Below are 22,980 nucleotides of genomic sequence, written 5' to 3' on the forward strand. Positions count from 1 at the left end.
TCTACGCTCCATAATATCATCAAAAGGTTCAGAGAATCTGGAGAAATCACTCCACGTAAGCGGCATGGCCGGAAACCAACATGGAATGACCGGGACCTTCGATCCCTCGGATGGCACTGTATCAAAAACCGACATCAGTGTGTAAAGGATATCACCACATGGGCTCAGGAACACTTCAGAAAACCACTGTCACTAAATACAGTTTGTCGCTACATCTTTAAGTGCAAGTTAAAGCTTCATTATGCAAAGCGAAAACCATTTATCAACAACATCCAGAAACGCCGCCGGCTTCTCTGGGCCCGAGATCATCTAAGATGGACTGATGCAAAGTGGAAAAGTGTTCTGTGGTCTGACGAGTCCACATTTCAAATTGTTTTTGGAAATATTCGACATCGTGTCATCCGGACCAAAGGGGAGGCGAACCATCCGGACTATTCTAGCCGTGAAGTTCAAAAGCCAGCATGTGTGATGGTATGGGGGTGCATTAGTGCCCAAGGCATGGGTAACTTACACATCTGTGAAGGCACCATTAAAGCTGAAAGGTACATACAGGTTTTGGAACAACATATGCTTCTATCTAAGCAACGTCTCTTTTCATGGACGCCCCTGCTTATTTCAGCAAGACAATGCCAAGCCACATTCAGCACGTGTTAAAACAACGTGGCTTCGTAATAATAGGGCGCGGGTACTTTCCTGGCCCGCCTGCAGTCCAGACCTGTTTCCCATCGAAAATGTGTGGCGCGTTATCCATCCATCTATTTTCTACCGCTTATTCCATTTGGGGTCGCTGGCGCCTATCTCAGCTACAATCGTGCGGAAGGCGGGGTACACCCTGGACAAGTCGCCATCTCATCGCAGGGCCAACACAGATAGATAGACAACATTCACATTCACACACTAGGGACCATTTAGTGTGGCCAATCAACCTATCCCCAGGTGCATGTCTTTGGAGGTGGGAGGGGCCTATCCCCAGGTGCATGTCTTTGGAGGTGGGAGGGGCCTATTCCCAGGTGCATGTCTTTAGAGGTGGGAGGAAGCCGGAGTACCCGCAGGGAACCCACGCATTCACGGGGAGAACATGCAAACTCCACACAGAAAGATCCCGAGCCCGGGATTGAACCCCAGACTACTCAGGACCTTCGTATTGTGAGGCAGACGCACTAACCCCTCTGCCACCGTGAAGCCCTATATATATATATATATATATATATATATATATATATATATATATATATATATATATATATATATATATATATATGTCAACATTTTAAGTGGGAGAACTTGCACAATCGGTGGCTGACTAAATACTTTTTTGCCCCCACTGTGTGTATATATATATGTATATATATATATATATATATATATATATATATATATATATATGGCCCCATTCATTCTTTCCTTAACACGGATCAATCGTCCTGTCCCCTTAGCAGAAAAACAGCCACAAAGCATGATGTTTCCACCCCCATGCTTCACAGTAGGTCTGGTGTTCTTGGGATGCAACTCAGTATTCTTCTTCCTCCAAACACCACCAGTTGAGTTTATACCAAAAAGTTCTATTTTGGTTTCATCTGACCACATGACATTCTCCTAATCCTCTGCTGTATCATCCATGTATCCTTTTTGGTATCAACTCAACTGGTGGTGTTTGGAGGAAGAAGAATACTGAGTTGCATCCCAAGAACACCAAACCTACTGTGAAGCATGGTGGTGGAAACATCATGCTTTGGGGCTGTTTTCCTGCTAAGGGGACAGGACGATTGATCCGTGTTAAGGAAAGAATGAATTGGGGCCATGTATCCTGAGATTTGGAGCCAAAACCTCCTTCCATCAGTGAGAATGCTTGACCAAATACTTATTTTCCACCATCATTTACAAATAAATCATTTAAAATTCCTACAATGTGAATTCCTGGATTTTTTTTTTCCACATTCTGTCTCTCACAGTTGAAGTGTACCTGTGATGAAAATGACAGACCTCTGTCATCATAATCCATCCCACCTGACAGGTGTGGCACTTATCAATCAATCAATCAATGTTTACTTATATAGCCCTAAATCACTAGTGTCTCAAAGGGCTGCACAAACCACCACGACATCCTCGGTAGGCCCACATAAGGGCAAGGAAAACTCACACCCAGTGGGACATTGGTGACAATAATGACCCAGTGGGACGTCAGTGACAATGATGACTATGAGAACCTTGGAGAGGAGGAAAGCAATGGATGTCGAGCGGGTCTAACATGATACTGTGAAAGTTCAATCCACAATGGATACAACACAGTCGCGAGAGTCCAGTCCAAAGAGGATCCAAGACACAGCAGCGAGAGTCCCGTTCACAGCGGAGCCAGCAGGAAACCATCCCAAGCGTAGGCGGACCAGCAGCGCAGAGATGTCCCCAGCCGATACACAGGCGAGCAGTACATGGCCACCGAATCGGACCGGACCCCCTCCACACGGGAGAGTGGGACATAGAAGAAAAAGAAAAGAAACGGCAGATCAACTGGTCTAAAAAGGGAGTCTATTTAAAGGCTAGAGTATACAAATGAGTTTTAAGGTGAGACTTAAATGCTTCTACTGAGGTGGCATCGCGAACTGTTACCGGGAAGGCATTCCAGAGTACTGGAGCCCGAACGGAAAACGCTCTATAGCCCGCAGACTTTTTTTGGGCTTTGGGAATCACTAATAAGCCGGAGTCCTTTGAACGCAGATTTCTTGCCGGGACATATGGTACAATACAATCGGCAAGATAAGATGGAGCTAGACCGTGTAGTATTTTATACGTAAGTAGTAAAACCTTAAAGTCACATCTTAAGTGCACAGGAAGCCAGTGCAGGTGAGCCAGTATAGGTGTATATGTATGTATATATGTATATAAGTATATACAGTACAGGCGTAATGTGATCAAACTTTCTTGTTCTTGTCAAAAGTCTAGCAGCCGCATTTTGTACCAACTGTAATCTTTTAATGCTAGACATGGGGAGACCCGAAAATAATACGTTACAGTAGTCGAGGCGAGACGTAACAAACGCATGGATAATGATCTCAGCGTCTTTAGTGGACAGAATGGAGCGAATTTTAGCGATGTTACGGAGATGAAAGAAGGCCGTTTTAGTAATGCTTTTAATGTGTGCCTCAAAGGAGAGAGTTGGGTCGAAGATAATACCCAGATTCTTTACCGTGTCGCCTTGTTTAATTGTTTGGTTGTCAAATGTTAGAGTTGTATTATTAAATAGAGTTCGGTGTCTAGCAGGACCGATAATCAGCATTTCCGTTTTTTTGGCGTTGAGTTGCAAAAAGTTAGCGGACATCCATTTTTTAATTTCATTAAGACACGCCTCCAACTGACTACAATCCGGTGTGTTGGTCAGCTTTAGGGGCATGTAGAGTTGGGTGTCATCAGCATAACAGTGAAAGCTAATACCGTATTTGCGTATGATGTCACCTAGCGGCAGCATGTAGATGCTTAGACAGCAGGATTATTGCACAGGTGTGCCTTTCTGAGCAGCAGTGTGGATGTTTGCATTCATCTCCTCACAAAAAGTCACACCATTTCACTTTAAAGAAAGTACATACCTCACACACTGATGATCTTTTCCGGGTGACGCTTTGTGGGGAGGAGACTTCTGAGCAGGATGTCAGCAAGCAGAGGGACAAGCGGTAGAAAATGAATGACCTGCTGGAGGATTAAATAAGTACTTTTATCAACTTTACCGCGTTGAACACGTGATTAATTACCTCGGTGTGCCGTGACGCGCTGCCTTGGAAACACTCGAACGCCACCAAAAATGTTAGTTAGCAACATAAATTAAATAGTTATGGATCGGCGTTGATGACATTTTTCAGGAAATGTCCAAAAATAAAATATTAATCTCATCGACGACGTACGAATTTACTTGGCTCCACTTCACTACTTGCTTCCGGTGTTCCATCTTGGCGCCAGGAACTGCGCAAAGGATTCTGGGAGATGTAGTCAACCAACGCTAAAGCAGTTTTCTTCAATACCGTCATGCGTTAAGGCAGCCCGGGGGCCATTTGTGGCCCGCAGCTAATCCTTTACCAGCCCGCCACACTTACTCCAAAATTGATAGTATTGCAAAAATAAAAATAAAAACATTTGAAAAAAGTGGAATGAGGTGAAATCTAAGTAGAAAAAGTGGCAATGTTGACAAAAAGCTGGCATGCAGGAAGTTTTTTTTTTTTTTTCCATTGCTCAAAAAAAGGACAAAAAAATCTATGTTATAATGAATTATTACTTAAAAATTATCACTTTAAAATGTTTTATGAGGAAAAAATATTGCATATGTTGTGTGGTTGCCATATAAAAACATCAAAGTTCAAACTTAAAATCGACAGATATATTGGAAATTGAAGTGTTAAAAGTAAAAACAATAAAATAAAAAAGCATCACTTTATGAGTGCGGAACCTTTCCAATCTGAAATATATTTAGTAGGATTTTATTTCACTTTTCACTGTGATTACTCAAAAATATAAAATAATTAAAATCAATGGTGTCCTGCATTATTGATCTTTTAGGGCTCTAATTACTAAATACTGCATATTTCAGTTTTACTATTAAAAAAACTATGATAATTTTGACAGAAAAGCCATAAAACCTTTTTTTTTTTTTTTTTAAGTTGATATAGGGATTTACTATAAGCGTTAAATAAAAAATAATAACAAAAATTGACTTATTTTTAACATTTTAATAACTGAGACCCTTTATGGTCCCCGGGACCCCTAAAGGTAAAATACATTTTAAAAATCGATTTTTTGTTATGGTTTTAAAATGAAAAATATCAAAAAGGCCCCCGCATGCTTAAATTTTTCAGTGTGGGGCCCTCAGTGGAAAAAGTTTGGACACCCCTGTCATACAGATAGTGTGTCGTGAGATATAAATTAAATTAAGAGGACTTAAAGCAGGAGTGTCCAAAGTGCGGCCCGTGGGGGCCATTTGTGGCCCGCAGATAATCAAACATTTCGCAAAAATTGCAAAATTGATAATATTGCAAAAATAAAAAAAAACATTTAAAAAAAAGTGGAACGAGGTGAAATCTAACGAGAAAAAGTGGCAATGTTGGCACAAAGCTGCCATGCAGGCAGTTTTTATTTCCTTTTATATTAATTTTCTTTTTTTTTTCCATTGCTCAAAAAAAAGGACAAAAAATTCTATGTTATAATGAATTATTACTTAAAAATAATCACTTTAAAATGTTTCATGTGGAAAAAATATTGCATATGTTGTGTGGTTGCCATATAAAAACATCAAAGTTCAAACTTAAAATCGACAGATATATCGGAAGTCGATATTGAAATTTAAGTGTTAAAAGTAAAAAAATAAAAATAAAAATGCATCACTTTATGAGTGGGGAACCTTTCGAATCTGAAATATATTTAGTAGGATTTTATTTCACTTTTCACTGTGATTACTCAAAAATATTAAATCATTAAAATAAATGGTGTCCTGCATTATTGATCTTTTAGGGCTTTAATTGCTAAATACTGCATATTTCAGTTTTACTATTAAAAAAACTATGATTTTTTTGACAGAAAATCCATAAAACCTCCGTTTCACCAATCACATGCAGTCACTGGTGACGTTTGACTCCGTTTCACCAATCAAATGCAGCCACTGGTGACGTTTGACTCCGTTTCACCAATCAAATGTAGTCACTGGTGACGTTTGACTCCGTTTCACCAATCAAATGCAGTCACTGGTGAGGTTTGACTCTGTTTCACCAATTACATTCAGTCACTGGTGACGTTTGACTCTGTTTTACTAATCAAATGCAGTCACTGGTGGCGTTTGACTCTGTTTCACCAATCAAATGCAGTCACTGGTGACGTTTGACTCCGTTTCACCAATCAAATGCAGTCAATGGTGACGTTTGACTCCATTTCACCAATCAAATGCAGTCACTGGTGACGTTAGACTACGTTTCACCAATCAAATGCAGCCACTGGTGACGTTTGACTCCGTTTCACCAATCAAATGCAGACATTAGTTACGTTTGACTCCGTTTCACCGATCAAATGCAGTCACTGGTGACGTTTGACTCCGTTTCACCAATGAAATGCAGTCACTGGTGACGTTTGACTCCGTTTCACCAATCAAACGCAGTCACTGGTGACGTTTGACTCCGTTTCACCAATCAAATGCAGTCACTGGTGACGTTTGACTCCGTTTCACCAATGAAATGCAGTCACTGGTGACATTTGACTCCGTTTCACCAATCAAATGCAGCCACTGGTGACGTTTGACTCCCTTTCACCAATCAAATGCAGCCACTGGTGACGTTAGACTACGTTTCACCAATCAAATGCAGCCACTGGTGATGTTTGACTCCGTTTCACCAATGAAATGCAGTCACTGGTGACATTTGACTCCGTTTCACCAATCAAATGCAGCCACTGGTGACGTTTGACTCTGTTTCACCAATCAAATGCAGGCAATGGTGACGTTTGGCTACGTTTTACCAATCAAACAGAGCCAAGCGGTCACATGATTAACAGCACACTTTTTTTAAACCTTTATCTATAAATTTCAACATTTACGAACAGTTGAAAATAATAATCAAGTAAGTACAAAAACCCTACAAAACAGTATATAAACCGTACAAAACAGTGCCAGGGGGTTGTAAATTCAAAGTAACCAAAATAGATTGCAATATACATATATATATATATATATATATATATATATATATATATATATATATATATATATATATATATATATATATATATATATATATATAAAATAAAGAAATTGCAAAGCCATAGGCTCACTCAATCTCAGTAAATAACTTAAATTTGGAACACGGTATCATCGTTTTCACAGCTTTTTGGTTGTTAGAGGTAAAGTGTTTTAATGTAGAGTTCTAAATCTTTTTTAAAGATTTAAAGGACGGCGTGGCGCAGTGGGAGAGTGGCCGTGCGCAACCCGAGGGTCCCTGGTTCAAATCCCACCTAGTACCGACCCCATCACGACCGTCCTGAGCAAGACACTTCACCCTTGCTCCTGATGGGTGCTGGTTGGCGCCTTGCATGGCAGCTCCCTCCATCAGTGTGTGAATGTGGAAGTAGTGCCTTGAAGGTAGAAAAGCGCTATACAAGTACAACCCATTTATTTATTTATTCATCTTATTTAAAGGCACAAAAAACAGGTCGGGTATTGAGAAACTTACATTTATGAATATAAAACTTAGCCAATAGTAAAATGAGCTTGCAAAGGTAAAATTCATTTTCGCATTTTTTTTTTCAATACAGTGTAAAACCAAATATATACTATTTAATATATATTATTGTTTTAGTTGCTTAAGAGATATTCCTGGCTCTGAATGTGTTCATTGCTATTTTTATGTTTTTGTGCATTACTATCAATCAATCAATCAATGTTTATTTATATAGCCCCAAATCACAAATGTCTCAAAGGGCTGCACAAATCATTACGACTACAACATCCTCGGAAGAACCCACAAAAGGGCAAGGAAAACTCACACCCAGTGGGCAGGGAGAATTCACATCCAGTGGGACGCCAGTGACAATGCTGACTATGAGAAACCTTGGAGAGGACCTCAGATGTGGGCAACCCCGCCCCCTTTAGGGGACCGAAAGCAATGGATGTCGAGCGGGTCTAACATGATACTGTGAAAGTTCAATCCATAGTGGCTCCAACACAGCAGCGAGAGTCCCGTCCACAGGAAACCATCTCAAGCGGAGGCGGATCAGCAGCGTAGAGATGTCCCCGAGCGGTCCATCCTGGGTCTCGACTCTGGACAGCCAGTACTTCATCCATGGTCATCGGACCGGACCCCCTGGTAGAATACAATCAATCAATGTTTACTTATATAGCCCTAAATCACTAGTGTCTCAAAGGGCTGCACAAACCACAACACAAACCTCGGTAGGCCCACATAAGGGCAAGGAAAACTCACACCCAGTGGGACGTCGGTGACAATGATGACTATGAGAAACCTTGGAGAGGAGGAAAGCAATGGATGTCGAGCGGGTCTAACGTGATACTGTGAAAGTTCAATCCATAATGGATCCGACACAGCAGCGAGAGTCCCGTCCACAGGAAACCATCTCAAGCGGATCAGCAACCGATACAGGCGAGCGGTCCATCCTGGGTCCCGACTCTGGACAGCCAGTACTTCATCCATGGTCATCGGACCGGACCCCCTCCACAAGGGAGGAGGGGGGACATAGGAGAAAGAAAAGAAGCGGCAGATCAACTGGTCTAAAAAGGAGGTCTATTTAAAGGCTAGAGTATACAGATGAGTTTTAAGATGAGACTTAAATGCTTCTACTGGGGTAGCATCTCAGTTGCCGTCATCGTTAAACAAACAGGTTACTCATCAGTTACTCAGTACTTGAGTAGCTTTTTCACAACATACTTTTACTCAAGTAAATATTTAGGTGACTACTCCTTCCTTTACTTGAGTAATACATCCCTAAAGTACCAGTACTCTTACTTGAGTACCATTTCTGGCTACTTTTACTTGAGTAATACATCTCTAAAGTACCAGTACTCTTACTTGAGTACCATTTCTGGCTACTTTTACTTGAGTAATACCTCTCTAAAGTACCAGTACTCTTACTTGAGTACCATTTCTGGGTACTGTGTCCACGTCTGTGTACATGCAGTACCTGACTATGATGATGTTTGTGACTGTAAAGAAGATGACGTCACTGAGGATCAAACAGCTGTCAGTCATGTCTGGAAAGTCCTCGAGCAGGAGGAGGTTGGGTGGGTTTGGGGGTTTGAAGGGGAGGGGGGGGGGACATAGGAGAAAGAAAAGAAGCGGCAGATCAACTGGTCTAAAAAGGAGGTCTATTTAAAGGCTAGAGTATACAGATGAGTTTTAAGATGAGACTTAAATGCTTCTACCGAGGTAGCATCTCAGTTGCCGTCATCGTTAAACAAACAGGTTACTCATCAGTTACTCAGTACTTGAGTAGCTTTTTCACAACATACTTTTACTCAAGTAAATATTTAGGTGACTACTCCTTCCTTTACTTGAGTAATACATCCCTAAAGTACCAGTACTCTTACTTGAGTACCATTTCTGGGTACTGTGTCCACGTCTGTGTACATGCAGTACCTGACTATGATGATGTTTGTGACTGTAAAGAAGATGACGTCACTGAGGATCAAACAGCTGTCAGTCATGTCTGGAAAGTCCTCAAGCAGGAGGAGGTTGGGTGGGTTTGGGGGTTTGAAGGGAGGGGGGGGGGGGGCTCTCCAGTGCAATACTGCCGCCCCCTGCTGGTAAGAAGCTTTTGAAGCCCCTCCCCCCCCCCCCCCCTCATCCTAGTAAAAATCTCACTTGACAGATTTTTTTTTTTTTTTTTACTGCAGAGATGAATGTTTATTTGGTTTTGCCACTTCAAAGATTACCTTTCACCTTTGAAAAGGAAGATTCGGTTTATTTACACTTTTTTTAAACAATGACGTCAATGGGAACCAAAAAAAAAAAAAAAAAAGGCGACATAATACGATTATAAACATGTCACTTCATGGACAGTCAAGCATCACCGCGGGGGGGCAGGTTAACAATATTAGTATGCAAATGTGGCATTTTCCCTAAGTGTGTGTGTGTGTGTGTGTGTGTGTGTGTGTGTGTGTGTGTGTGTGTGTGTGTGTGTGTGTGTGTGTGTGTGTGTGTGCGCGCGCGCGGGGAAAGGCGACAATGACATTTGGAGCGTGCACGTTTGTCGCCTCTCAATGAAAACAGGCAGGTGGGATTAGGACGGAGGAAGAGGGACAAGCGGTAGGAAAATGGATGGATGAAGAAAACATACATACATCACACACACACACACACACACGTCATTTCATGTGATAAGATAGCAATATTTAAAAAAATTAAAATGACTAATGTATGTACTTTAATCAAAATGGCGATTAAAAATAATACTTTAATTCAAAAATGTATGTTGTCTTATAAAATATTTTAAAGGTTGTTTTTTTCATTCGTGTTAATAATACAATTTATTTGTTGAAATGCGAAACAATAATAATACTGATGATAAAATAGCATTTTTTTAAAAGTCAATTAACCTGTCGAAAATAATTACTGTAAAATATTGTCATATTAGTTAACAATGTATGAATTTATTTTTGATTTATTAATAATAAGTTGTTTTTTTTTTAAAATGCAAACAAATAAGAATAATAGTATTAATATCCCTGGTAGTCAATTAACCTGTCGAAAATACGTTTTTCATATTCTTTGATAGTTTATTAGTAATATAGTGTACTGTAAAATGCAAAACAATAATAATAGTAAGAAGGATAAAATTATTATTCCTGGTAGTCAATTCACCTGTCGAAAATATGTATTTTGAAATATTTTCGTATTATTAAATAATGTAATTTTTTTACATTTTTATTTTAATATTGAAATGGAAAAAAAAAACAGTTACAAGAAGATCATTATTAATTAACCTGTCGAAAATAATTATTGTAAAATATTTTCATATTAGTTAACAATGCATGAATTTATTTTTGATTTATTAATAATAAGTTGTATTGTTTTTAAATGCAAACAAATAAGAATAATAGTATTAATATCCCTGGTAGGCAATTAACCTGTCGAAAATACGTTTTTCATATTCTTTGATAGTTTATTAGTAATATAGTGTACTGTAAAATGCAAAACAATAATAATAGTAAGAAGGATAAAATTATTATTCCTGGTAGTCAATTAACCTGTCGAAAATATGTATTTTGAAATATTTTCATATTATTAAATAATGTATTTTTTTTATTATTGTTGAAATGCAAAAAAAAAACAGTAAGAAGAAGAGCATTATTAATTAACCTGTCGAAAATAACTATATTAAAATATTTTCATATCATTTAATAATGTATTAGATTATATTGTTAAAATGCAAACAAATAATAGTAGTCAATTAAACTGTAATTGATTTAAAATATTTTCATATTATTTAATAATTCATCCTCTTTTTATTAATAATACATTTTATTGTTAAAATACACACACACAACAATACTAACATTATTATTCCTGGTAGTCAATTAACCTGTCAAAAATACGTCATATTATTTAATAATGTATTTTAACTTTTTTATTATTAATAAATTATATTGTTACAAAGCAAACAAATAGTAGTAAGAACAACAACATTATTATTCCATGTCGAAAATATATATATTTTTAATATTTTCCTATTAATTAATAATTTATTAACAATGCATTATATTGTTAAAAAGCAAACAAATAATAATAAGAAAATATTATTATTCATGACAGTCAATTAACCTGTCAAAAATTAAAATGTTTTCATAGTATTTAATGATGTATATTTATTAATGATTAGTTCGATTGTTGAAATGCAAACAAATAATAGCAGGAAGAATAGCATTGTTATTTTTAAATATTTTCATATTATTACTTAATGTGTATATATTGTTTTATTATTATTTTATTGTTAAAATGCAAAATAATAATAATTTTAAAAAAAAGTAAGACATATAGTATTAATATTCCTGGTTAATTAACCTGTCGAAAATAACTATAGTAAAATATTTTCATATTATTTAATAACGTATTTTTATTTATTTATTAATAATACATTCCATTGTTAAAATGCAAACAAATGATAGTAAGAACATTAGCATAATTATTCCTGGTAGTCCATTTATTTATTGATTTATATTAAACAAAAAAAATTGTATTATTTAACAATTTTTATTTATGAATATATTGTTAAAATGCAAATAAATATGAATAATCGATAACATAATCGTTTTCCAATATTTTAATATTTTAATGTGCGCGTTTGAGTGATTCTGGCGTGACTTTGATCGATATTCGTATCGAATAAAACGAATAAAAGGAATAAAACGTCGTCTCGCGGCTCGCAGGCCTCCAGTGGAAAATCCACGCGTGGATTCCGAACACGACTTTCTGTCAACGTCGTCCGAAGCTGAAGTGCGGACATCAATCATCGGACTACAATATTACCTCCACTTTTCTTTTTTTTTTTTAATGTTCCCCTTTCGGCGAGTGGAATAAATCAGCCGCCGGCCTCCCAGCGAGCTTCTAGACCATTCTTTCTTTTTTTTTTTTTTTTTTTTTTTACACGCCTTTTATTTCTGCGCGGAGGATGAAGAAGGCCCGCTTCATCATCATCATCATCAACATCATCACCATCGTCACCTTTTTATTAACATAAAAATGTCAAAATAACAATAAAAGATGTCTTTATTTCTACACGAAAAATAGAATATTAAAATAATGTTATCACAAAAAAAGTCAAAAGAACAATACATATGATCATATTTCTACAGGGAAAAATAAATTAAAATAATATTGACACTAAAAAGTCGAAATAATACAAATTATCATTATTTTTACGGGAACATTTTAATATTAAAATAATATGAACACAAAAAAATCAAAATACCAACACAGACTATATTTTTTTTGTACGGGACAAATAGAATATTAAAATAGTAATAACACAAAAAGGTCAAAATAATACAAATGATCATTATTTCTACGGAACAGATAGAATATTAAAATAACATTAACACAAAAAAGTCAAAATAATACAAATAATTATTATTTCTACACGAAAAATAGAATATTAAAATAATGTTATCACAAAAAAAGTCAAAAGAACAATACTTATAATCAAATTTCTACGGGAAAAATAGATTAAAATAATATTAACACAAAAAAAGTCAAAATTATACAAAATATCATTATTTGTACGGGAACATTTTAATATTAAAATAATATGAACACAAAAAAATCAAAATACCAACACAGATTATATTTTTTTCTACGGGGAAAATAGAATATTAAAATAATATTAACACAAAAAGATCAAAATAATATAAATGATTTTATTTCTCTTGAAAAATTTAATATTAAAATAACATTAATACAAAAGAGTCAAAATAATACAAATTATCATTATTTCTCTGGAAAAAATAGAATGTTAAAATAACATTAACACAAAAAACTCAAAATAATAAAAATGTTCATTATTTCTACGGGAAAAATAGAATATTAAAAATTATATTTACACAAAAAAGTTTAAAAAACAATGCGAATGATCATTATTTATACAGGAAAAATAAAATATTAAAATAATATTAACACAAAAATGTCAAAATAATACAAATTATCATTATTTCTACGGCACAAATTGAATATTAAAATAATATTAACACAAAAAAGTCAAAATAACAATACAAATGATCAATATTTCTCTGGAAAAATTGAATATTAAAATAATAATAACACAAGAAAGTCAAAATAATACAAATTATCATTATTTCTACGGGAAAAATAGAATATTAAAAATTATATTTACACAAAAAAGTTAAAAAAACAATGCAAATGATCATTATTTATACAGGAAAAATAGAATATTAAAATAATTTTAACACAAAAATTGTCAAAATAATACAAACTATCATTATTTCAACGGGGGAAATAGGATATTAAAATGATATTAACACAAAAAAGTCAAAATAACAATACAAATGATCAATATTTCTCTGGAAAAATTGAATTTTAAAATAATATTAACACAAAAAAGTCAAAATAATACAAATTATCAATATTACAACGGGAAAAATAGAATATTAAAATAATATTAACGCAAAGAAGTCAAAATAATACAAATTATCATTATTTCTACGGCACAAATTGAATATTAAAATAATATTAACACAAAAAAGTCAAAATAACAATACAAATGATCAATATTTCTCTGGAAAAATTGAATATTAAAATAATAATAACACAAGAAAGTCAAAATAATACAAATTATCATTATTTCTACGGGAAAAATAGAATATTAAAAATTATATTTACACAAAAAAGTTAAAAAAACAATGCAAATGATCATTATTTATACAGGAAAAATAGAATATTAAAATAATTTTAACACAAAAATTGTCAAAATAATACAAACTATCATTATTTCAACGGGGGAAATAGGATATTAAAATGATATTAACACAAAAAAGTCAAAATAACAATACAAATGATCAATATTTCTCTGGAAAAATTGAATTTTAAAATAATATTAACACAAAAAAGTCAAAATAATACAAATTATCAATATTACAACGGGAAAAATAGAATATTAAAATAATATTAACGCAAAGAAGTCAAAATAATACAAATTATCATTATTTCTACGGGAAAAATTGAATATCAAAATAATATTAACACAAAAAAGTCAAAATAACAATACAAATGATCAATATTTCTCTGGAAAAATTGAATTTTAAAATAATATTAACACAAGAAAGTCAAAATAATACAAATTGTCATTATTTCAACGGGAAAAATAGGATATTAAAATAATATTAACGCAAAGAAGTCAAAATAATACAAATTATCATTATTTCTACGGGAAAATTTGAATTTTAAAATAATATTAACACAAAAAAGTCAAAATAACAATAAAAATGATCAATATTTCTCTGGAAAAATTGAATACTAAAATAATATTAACACAAGAAAGTCAAAATAATACAAATTATCATTATTTCAACGGGAAAAATAGAATATTAAAATAATATTAACGCAAAGAAGTCAAAATAATACAAATTATCATTATTTCAACGGGAAAAATAGGATATTAAAATAAAATTAACGCAAAGAAGTCAAAATAATACAAATTATCATTATTTCTACGGGAAAAATTGAATTTTAAAATAATATTAACACAAGAAAGTCAAAATAATACAAATGATCACGACTTCTACGGGTAAAATGGAATATTGAAATAATTAATATTTAATTTTCTAGATGTGTTTGCAATTCTAAACGACAGGCGATCAAAATATGAAATTGCATTCATTTAAAACAATTGTGCAGCACATTAAACATTTAGAGTGCTTTAATAATTAATAACGCCTGTTTTGACAAGCCTGAAATTGTCTTTTTAATTTGCGCTTTTTAATATTTGATGTCATTTACATGTGGTTTTTATTTTTTGGGGGTCTGGTCATTTGAAGAAATATGTAAAAAATAATAATAATAATAATACAAAAATAAAATGATGAAAGTATTATTATTTAATAAGATGCAAATGTTATTGGTGATATTTGGAGGCCAACAGCGATGATTGGAAGCGGAGACACCTCCATCCTCTCCTCCATCAGCATTCATATTTCCCTGGTCCCTCATCCCGTCCCAGCATGGCGGCTTTAATGTGCACATCTCTGCACTAAATGGCCACATTTGCACATCTTCTTTTTTGTGTGTGTGTGTGCAGCCTGCGCCTCCTTTTTAATGCTACTTCATTTACCGCGGCAAGATAATACTTTTCCCCCCGCCAAGTCCTCCATCATCCACGCGTGTGTGTTTGAAAAATTAATGCCTTTAATTTTGCTTGATGGCAACATCAGTGCAGCTCTGTAAATTGCGCTTTAATGAGATTTTGCTACGGGGGGATCATCTGGGGGGGGGGGGTGAAACATCTTGGCAACATCTGTAGACCTTCCATGGCGAGCACACGGAGGAGGAAAGTTGGCGCGCAAAAAGGAGAAAAAAAAGGAAGACAAAACATGATTTGGTTGCTTAACTGTATTTTATATATGGAATATTTTGTATTTATTGTAATTATTATTATTTTTTGAATTTTTTTATCTTTTACCTTTTTATGCACTAATTTTTATGCATTTTAACTGTGTTTTATATATAGAATGTTTTGTATTTATTGTGATTTTTCGTATATTTGGAAAAAAAAATTAAATTTACCTTTTTTATTTTTTTCATTATTTTTATGCATTTTTTTGTGTTTTGTGTATAAAATGTTTAGTAATTTTTGTCATTTTTATAATTTTTGGAATTTTTTTATCTTTTACCTTTTTATGCACTATTTCTGATGCATTTTAACTGGGTTTTATGTATAGAATGTTTTGTATTTATTGTAATTTTTCGTATTTTTTGATTTTTTTTTACAATTTACCTTTTTATTTATTTTTTTTCATTATTTTTAGAATTTTTTTGTGTTTTGGGTATATAATGTTTTGTAATTTTTGTTATTTTTATTATTTTTGGAATATTTTTTTATCTTTTACCTTTTTTATGGACTATTTTTCATGCATTTTAAATGTGTTTTATATATAGAATGTTTTGTATTTATTGTGATTTTTATTATTTTTGGAATATTTGTTTTATCTTTTACGTTTTTTATGCACCGTTGTTTATGCATTTTAACTGTTTTATATATATATATATATATATATATATATATAATGTTTTGTATTTATTGTTATTTTTCGTATTTTTTTGAATATTTTTTACCATTTACCTTTTTTATTTTTTTTGCACTATTTGTATGCATTTTTTTGTGTTTTGTGTAAAGAATGTTTTGTATTTTTTGTGATTTTTTGTATGTTTTCAATTAATCAATCATTTAAAGTTTACTTATATAGCCCATAATCACAAGTGTCTCAAAGGGCTGCACAAGCCACAACAACATCATCAGCTCAGATCCCACATTAGGAATATGTTTTATTTTTTGAAACTTTTCTTCCACTATTTTTCATGCATTTTAACTGTGTTTTGAATTTATTGTGATTTATATTATTTTTGGAATACTTTTTATCTTTTACCTTGTTTATTTATTTGCATATATATATATATATATATATATATATATATATATATATATATATATATATATATATATGTGTATGTATGTATGTATGTATATAAATATAATCTGGGGGGGGTGAAACATCTTGGCAACATCTGTAGACCTTCCATGGCGAGCAAACGGAGGAGGAAAGTTGGCGCGCAAAAAAGAGAAAAAAAAGGAAGACAAAACATGATTTGGTTGCTTTCAATATGACACAAGTTTCCTGAAAAGTGTCGAAAAAGGAGTAGGAAGAAGCAACACTTCCTGTGTGTGAGACAGGTAGCAGAGCGACCACCAAAAAGTAGGTGTGTCTCACCTGTAATACACTCTACCACCACTTGTGGCAGTAATGCTCATCTCAAACAAACAGAATAAGTCTTAAGTGCACAAAATATGACTAAAGTTTAATAAACTTTTATTATTATTTGGTTTGTTTATTTATTTTAGCGCTGCAATATCGGTTTTTAAGTCTCTTCTTTTACGGTATATTTGATTAGTATTTATTTTTGTTTTTTACTTTTATCCATTTTTAACTGTGTTTTATAAGTATACTTTTTTGCATTTATTGTGATTTTTTTATTTTGGAATATTTTTGTATGTTTGACTTTTTTATGCACAGTTTCTATGAATTTCAACTGTGTTTCATATATAGAATGTTTTGTATTCATTGTGATTTTTATTATTTTTGGCATATTTTTTTTTTCTTTTACCTTCTTTGCACTATTTTTACGCATTTTAACTGTGTTTTATATACAGAATGTTTTGTATTTATTGTGATTTTTCATATTGTTTGAATATTTTTTACCATTTACCTTTTTTATTTTTTTTGCACTATTTGTATGCATTTTTTTGCGTTTTGTGTAAAGAATGTTTTGTATTTTTTGTGATTTTTCGTATGTTTTCAATTAATCAATCATTTAAAGTTTATTTATATAGCCCATAATCACAAGTGTCTCAAAGGGCTGCACAAGCCACAACAAAATCCTCGGCTCAGATCTCACATTAGGAATATTTAATATTAAAAAAAAAATAATAACTTTGGCACTATTTTTATGCATTTTAAATGTGTTTTGTATTCATTGTTATTTGTATTATTTTTGCATACATTTTTTTATCAATTACATTTTTTATTAGTTTGCACTATTTTTATGCATTTTAACTGTGTTTTATGTATAGAATTTATTGAAACTTTTATTTAGTAGAATGTTTTGTATTTATTGGGATTTTTATGATTTTTTGAACATTTTTTATCTTTTACCTTTTTTAGACTATTTTTGTTTATTTTAACTGTGTTTTATACATAGAATGTTTTGTATTTATTGAATTTTTTTGGGGTATTTTTGGATTATTTTTTTATCCTTTACCGTATTTTATATATTAGTCTATTTTTTTTTTACAGATTTATTTATGCATTACTCAACAATTTATTAATTAAAACTTTATTTGTTGGTATTTATGTAGTTATTAATTACTGGTTTTTATTTATTTATGTGATATTTATTTACTTTCCCATTTGTCAATCATTTTTTTTACTTATTAATTTTTACATTACTTAACTATTTATTAATGAAAACTTGATTTATTTTTTATTAATGTATTTATTAATTATTCACTTGGTCATTAGTCAAACCATTTCTTTATTTATAAAAATAATTTTAATGATAACTTTATTTATTGTTATTTATCTATTCAATAATTACTTACCTACTTATTTATTTATTCTTTTTACAGATTTATTTTTACCTGACTTAACTATTCATTAACTTTATTTGTTGGTATTTATGTATTTTTTAATTATTTATTTGGTCATTAGTCTAATTATTTATTTACTGATTTATTTATAAAATACTTTATAAAGTATAAGTGAGAACTTTATTTTTGTGTGTGTGTATATATAAATATATATATATATATAGATACATACATAATTTTATACACACACACTCTTCTCAGACAATGTGCCAGTCGTGTCTCTTGTTGCGCCCTACAAAGTGTTAATACTGTAAGCACTGTACTTATTACATAAATTGTTGGCAATGTGCATCTTAGTGGTTTTCCATCCACACATTTGTAGGTGTTGAAAGCGCCATGTAAAACCGCTGATGCTAATCGTGGCAATGTACGTTAGCGTGGAGCTAACACATTTTTTTTCTTTTTTTTTTTCTAAAGAGTGTATCAGGCAGGGTAAACCACAACATTATGGAGGCCCAGAGGATATTTGCTGCTTCATGCCAAGGAGGTGAGACACACACACACACACACACACACACACACACACACACACACACACACACACACACACACACGCCGCAAGGAAATTGGACATTAGGCTTGGAAATGAGGTGATTAGTCCTCAGAGAACATTCACTCAAGTCAGCAAAAGTCAACATTTACTCAACGCCGCCGGACTTTTGTTGAGAAAAAACATCAAAATTCACATTATTAAAAGAAAACAAAAAAACGTTAGCACCGTTGGCGTGAAAGATGCTATGCTACACAACTAATTTGTTACCCAAAACATTTGAACGGAGCCTTTTATGATCCGTTTGTTGAGATAAAAACAAGGAAATATTACAAAAGTATATAAAACTAGAAAATTCCCGCGAGTTTTTTGGTGTAATTTTTCAAAAATGAGCCACAGAGGTAACCTAAAACGGCAGCATGTTTACCTAAAAATGCTAACACTTAGCATGTGTGCTAATGATAGCATGTTTCATATACCAAGTTATATGACTCAAAGTTGTATGGTTGTGGAAATAGGGAAACAAAAAGTGTAAAATTGGATGAAAAAGTTAGCAAGTTTAAGTTAGCTTAGTTAATGCTATCGTTTGCGTGCTAACAGTTAACAAGTGTCACATGCCAAGTTATATGACTCTAAGGTGTATGGCTGGGGGATTTTAAAAAATGACTACATTTAGCTAAAAAAGTTAGCACTGTAATGTTAGCATGCTCGCAGTTAACAAGTGAAGTGAATTATATTTATATAGCGTTTTTCTCAAGTGACTCAAAGTGCTTTACATAGTGACACCCAATATCTAAGTTCCATTTAAAGCAGTGTGGGTGGCACTGGGAGCAGGTGGGTAAAGTGTCTTGCCCAAGGACACAACGGCAGTAACTAGGATGGCACAAGCGGGAATCGAACCTGCAACCCCTCAAGTTGCTGGCACGGCCACTCTACCAACCGAGCTATAACTTAGTATGTGTCACATACTAAGTTATGTGACTCTAAGGTAAACGGTTGCAAAACTAGCTCACAAAGCTAGCACTTCAATGTGAGGGTGCTGACATGCTAACGTAAACATGCAAACAGTTAGCATGTTTCAAATCCCAAGTTGTATGACTAGAAGGTGTATGGTTGCGGAATTAAAGAAAAAAGTGTAAAATTTGAAAAAAAAGAAAAAAGTTAGCACTTTAGTGCTAGCATGCTAACGTTAGCAGACTGACAGTTCCCATACCAAGTTGTATGACTTCGAGGGTAAACGGTTGTAAATCTAGCCCACAAAGCTAGGATTTTAATGTGAGCATGCTAACGTAAAAATGCTAACATTTAGCATGTTGCAAATGCCAAGTTGTACGACTCAAAGGTCTATGCCTGTGGAAATAGGGAAACAAAAAGTGTAAAAATTACATGAAAAATGTACTATTTACTATTTTGTTGACATTGTTTGAGTGTTTTCCAGGCTTCCTTTCTGCCTTGATAGCTGATATGTTGACATTTTCACACTTTGCATTATTTTCTTACACTTTTTGAAGCATTTCTTACATATTCCTTATTTTTAAGATCATATAGTTGAGTGTTCATTGTGATTTTACTATTTTGTTGACATTTTTTTCCATGCTTGTGTTGACATTTCCGAGAGATTATAATCACAGGAAGTTACATTTATAATAAAATATATTATTCTCCTGTTACCAATTTTCCGTAAATCATAAAAAAATGTCAAATAATTATCAATATCGACCAATATATTAATAATATTTAAACAATTACTGCATAACAAAAAATCACTTCCATAGTTAAATAAGAATAACAGGACAAATTAATGTTACACAGACGTTATTGTTCTCAGGTTTCTCTATGTTGAAATTTTCACACTTTTCACTATTTTCTTACACTTTATGAAGCATTTCTTACATATTCCTTATTTTTAAGATCTTATTGTTAATTGTTCAATGTGATTTTAATATTTTGCTGACATTGTTTTCCATGCTTGTGTTGACATTTCCCAGAGATTATAATCACAGGAAGTAACATTTCTAATAAAATATATTATTCTCCTGTTACTAATTTTCCGTAAATCATAAAAAAATGTCAATAATTATCAATATCGACCAATATATTAATAATATTTAAACAATTACTGGATAACACAAATTATTTTCCATACTTAAATAAGAATAACAGGACAAATTAATGTTACACAGACCTTATTGTTGTCAGGTTTCTATGTTGACATTTTCACACTTTTCACTATTTTCTTACACTTTATGAAGCATTTCTTACATATTCCTTATTTTTGTGTTCAATGTGATTTTAATATTTTTGTTGACATTTTCTTTCTGCCTTGATAGCTAAATATTATTTTCCTGCTCCTTATTTTCCATAAGTCATAAAAATGTTTTAAATAATTATCAATATCGACCAATATATTAATAATATATCAACAATTACTGCATTACAAAAAATCACTTCCATAGTTAAAATAAGAATAACAGGACAAATTAATGTTACACAGACGTTATTGTTCTCAGGTTTCTATGTTGACATTTTCACACTTTGCACTATTTTCTTACACTTTATGAAGCATTTCTTACTTATTCATGATTTTTAAGATCTTATTGTTAAGTGTTCAATGAGATTTTACTATTTTGTTGACATTGTTTTCCATGCTTGTGTTGACATTTCCCAGAGATTATAATCACAGGAAGTTACATTTCTAATAAATAATTGTATTCTACTGCTCCTTATTTATCGTAGGTCATAAAAAATGTCAATAATTATTGATATCGACCGATATATTAATAATATTTAAACAATTACTGGATAACACAAATTATTTTCCATAATTAAATAAGAATAACAGGACAAATTAATGTTACACAGACGTTATTGTTCTCAGGTTTCTATGTTGACATTTTCACACTTTGCACTATTTTCTTACACTTTATGAAGCATTTCATACATATTCCTTATTTTTAAGATCTTATTGTTAAGTGTTCAATGTGATTTTAATATTTTTGTTGACATTTCCTTTCTGCCTTGATAGCTAAATATTATTCTCCTGCTCCTTATTTCCCATAAGTCATAAAAATGTTTTAAATAATTATCAATATTGACCAATATATTAATAATATTTAAACAATTACTGCATAACAAAAAATAACTTCCATACTTAAATAAGAATAACAGGACAAATTAATGTTACACAGACGTTATTGTTCTCAGGTTTCTATGTTGACATTTTCACATTTTTCACTATTTTCTTACACTTTATGAAGCATTTCTTACATATTCCTTATTTTTAAGATCTTATTGTTAAGTGTTCAATGTGATTTTACTATTTTGTTGACATTTTTTTCCATGCTTGTGTTGACATTTCCGAGAGATTATAATCACAGGAAGTAACATTTCTAATAAAATATATTATTCTCCTGTTACTAATTTTCCATAAATCATAAAAAAATGTCAATAATTATCAATATCGACCAATATATTAATAATATTTAAACAATTACTGCATAACAAAAAATAACTTCCATAGTTAAAATAAGAATAACAGGACAAATTAATGTTACACAGACGTTATTGTTCTCAGGTTTCTATGTTGACATTTTCACACTTTGCACTATTTTCTTACACTTTATGAAGCATTTCTTACATATTCATGATTTTTGTGTTCAATGTGATTTTAATATTTTTGTTGACATTGTTTTCCATGCTTGTGTTGACATTTCCTTTCTGCCTTGATAGCTAAATATTATTCTCCTGCTCCTTATTTTCCATAAGTCATAAAAATGTTTAAAAAAATAATCGATATTGACTGATATATTAATAATATTTAAACAATTACTGCATAACAACAAATAACTTCCATAGTTAAAATAAGAATAACAGGACAAATTAATGTTACACAGACGTTATTGTTCCCAGGTTTCTATGTTGACATTTTCACACTTTTCACTATTTTCTTACACTTTATGAAGCATTTCTTACATATTCCTTATTTTTGTGTTCAATGTGATTTTAATATTTTTGTTGACATTTCCTTTCTGCCTTGATAGCTAAATATTATTCTCCTGCTCCTTATTTTCCCATAAGTCATAAAA

At 32.3% G+C, this 22,980-nt stretch overlaps 1 long non-coding RNA gene across 2 annotated transcripts in view; it reads right to left on the minus strand.

The window, feature by feature from the left end:
* Positions 1-3,936, minus strand: part of LOC133569810 (uncharacterized) — an 84,949-nt gene extending 81,013 nt beyond the window's left edge. Inside the window, exons 1-2 of one of the 2 annotated variants that reach the window (XR_009809919.1) lie at positions 3,744-3,936; positions 3,582-3,681 (exon numbers count right to left, since the gene is read on the minus strand). This is a non-coding gene — a long non-coding RNA (uncharacterized LOC133569810). Of the gene's footprint in view, positions 1-3,581; positions 3,685-3,743 lie in introns of both variants that reach the window. The other variant, XR_009809918.1, reaches the window with a different exon arrangement.
* Between the last annotated feature and the right edge of the window lie 19,044 nt (positions 3,937-22,980).

Source organism: Nerophis ophidion, linkage group LG15 (genome assembly GCF_033978795.1).
Source record: "Nerophis ophidion isolate RoL-2023_Sa linkage group LG15, RoL_Noph_v1.0, whole genome shotgun sequence".
Taxonomy (NCBI): domain Eukaryota; kingdom Metazoa; phylum Chordata; class Actinopteri; order Syngnathiformes; family Syngnathidae; genus Nerophis; species Nerophis ophidion.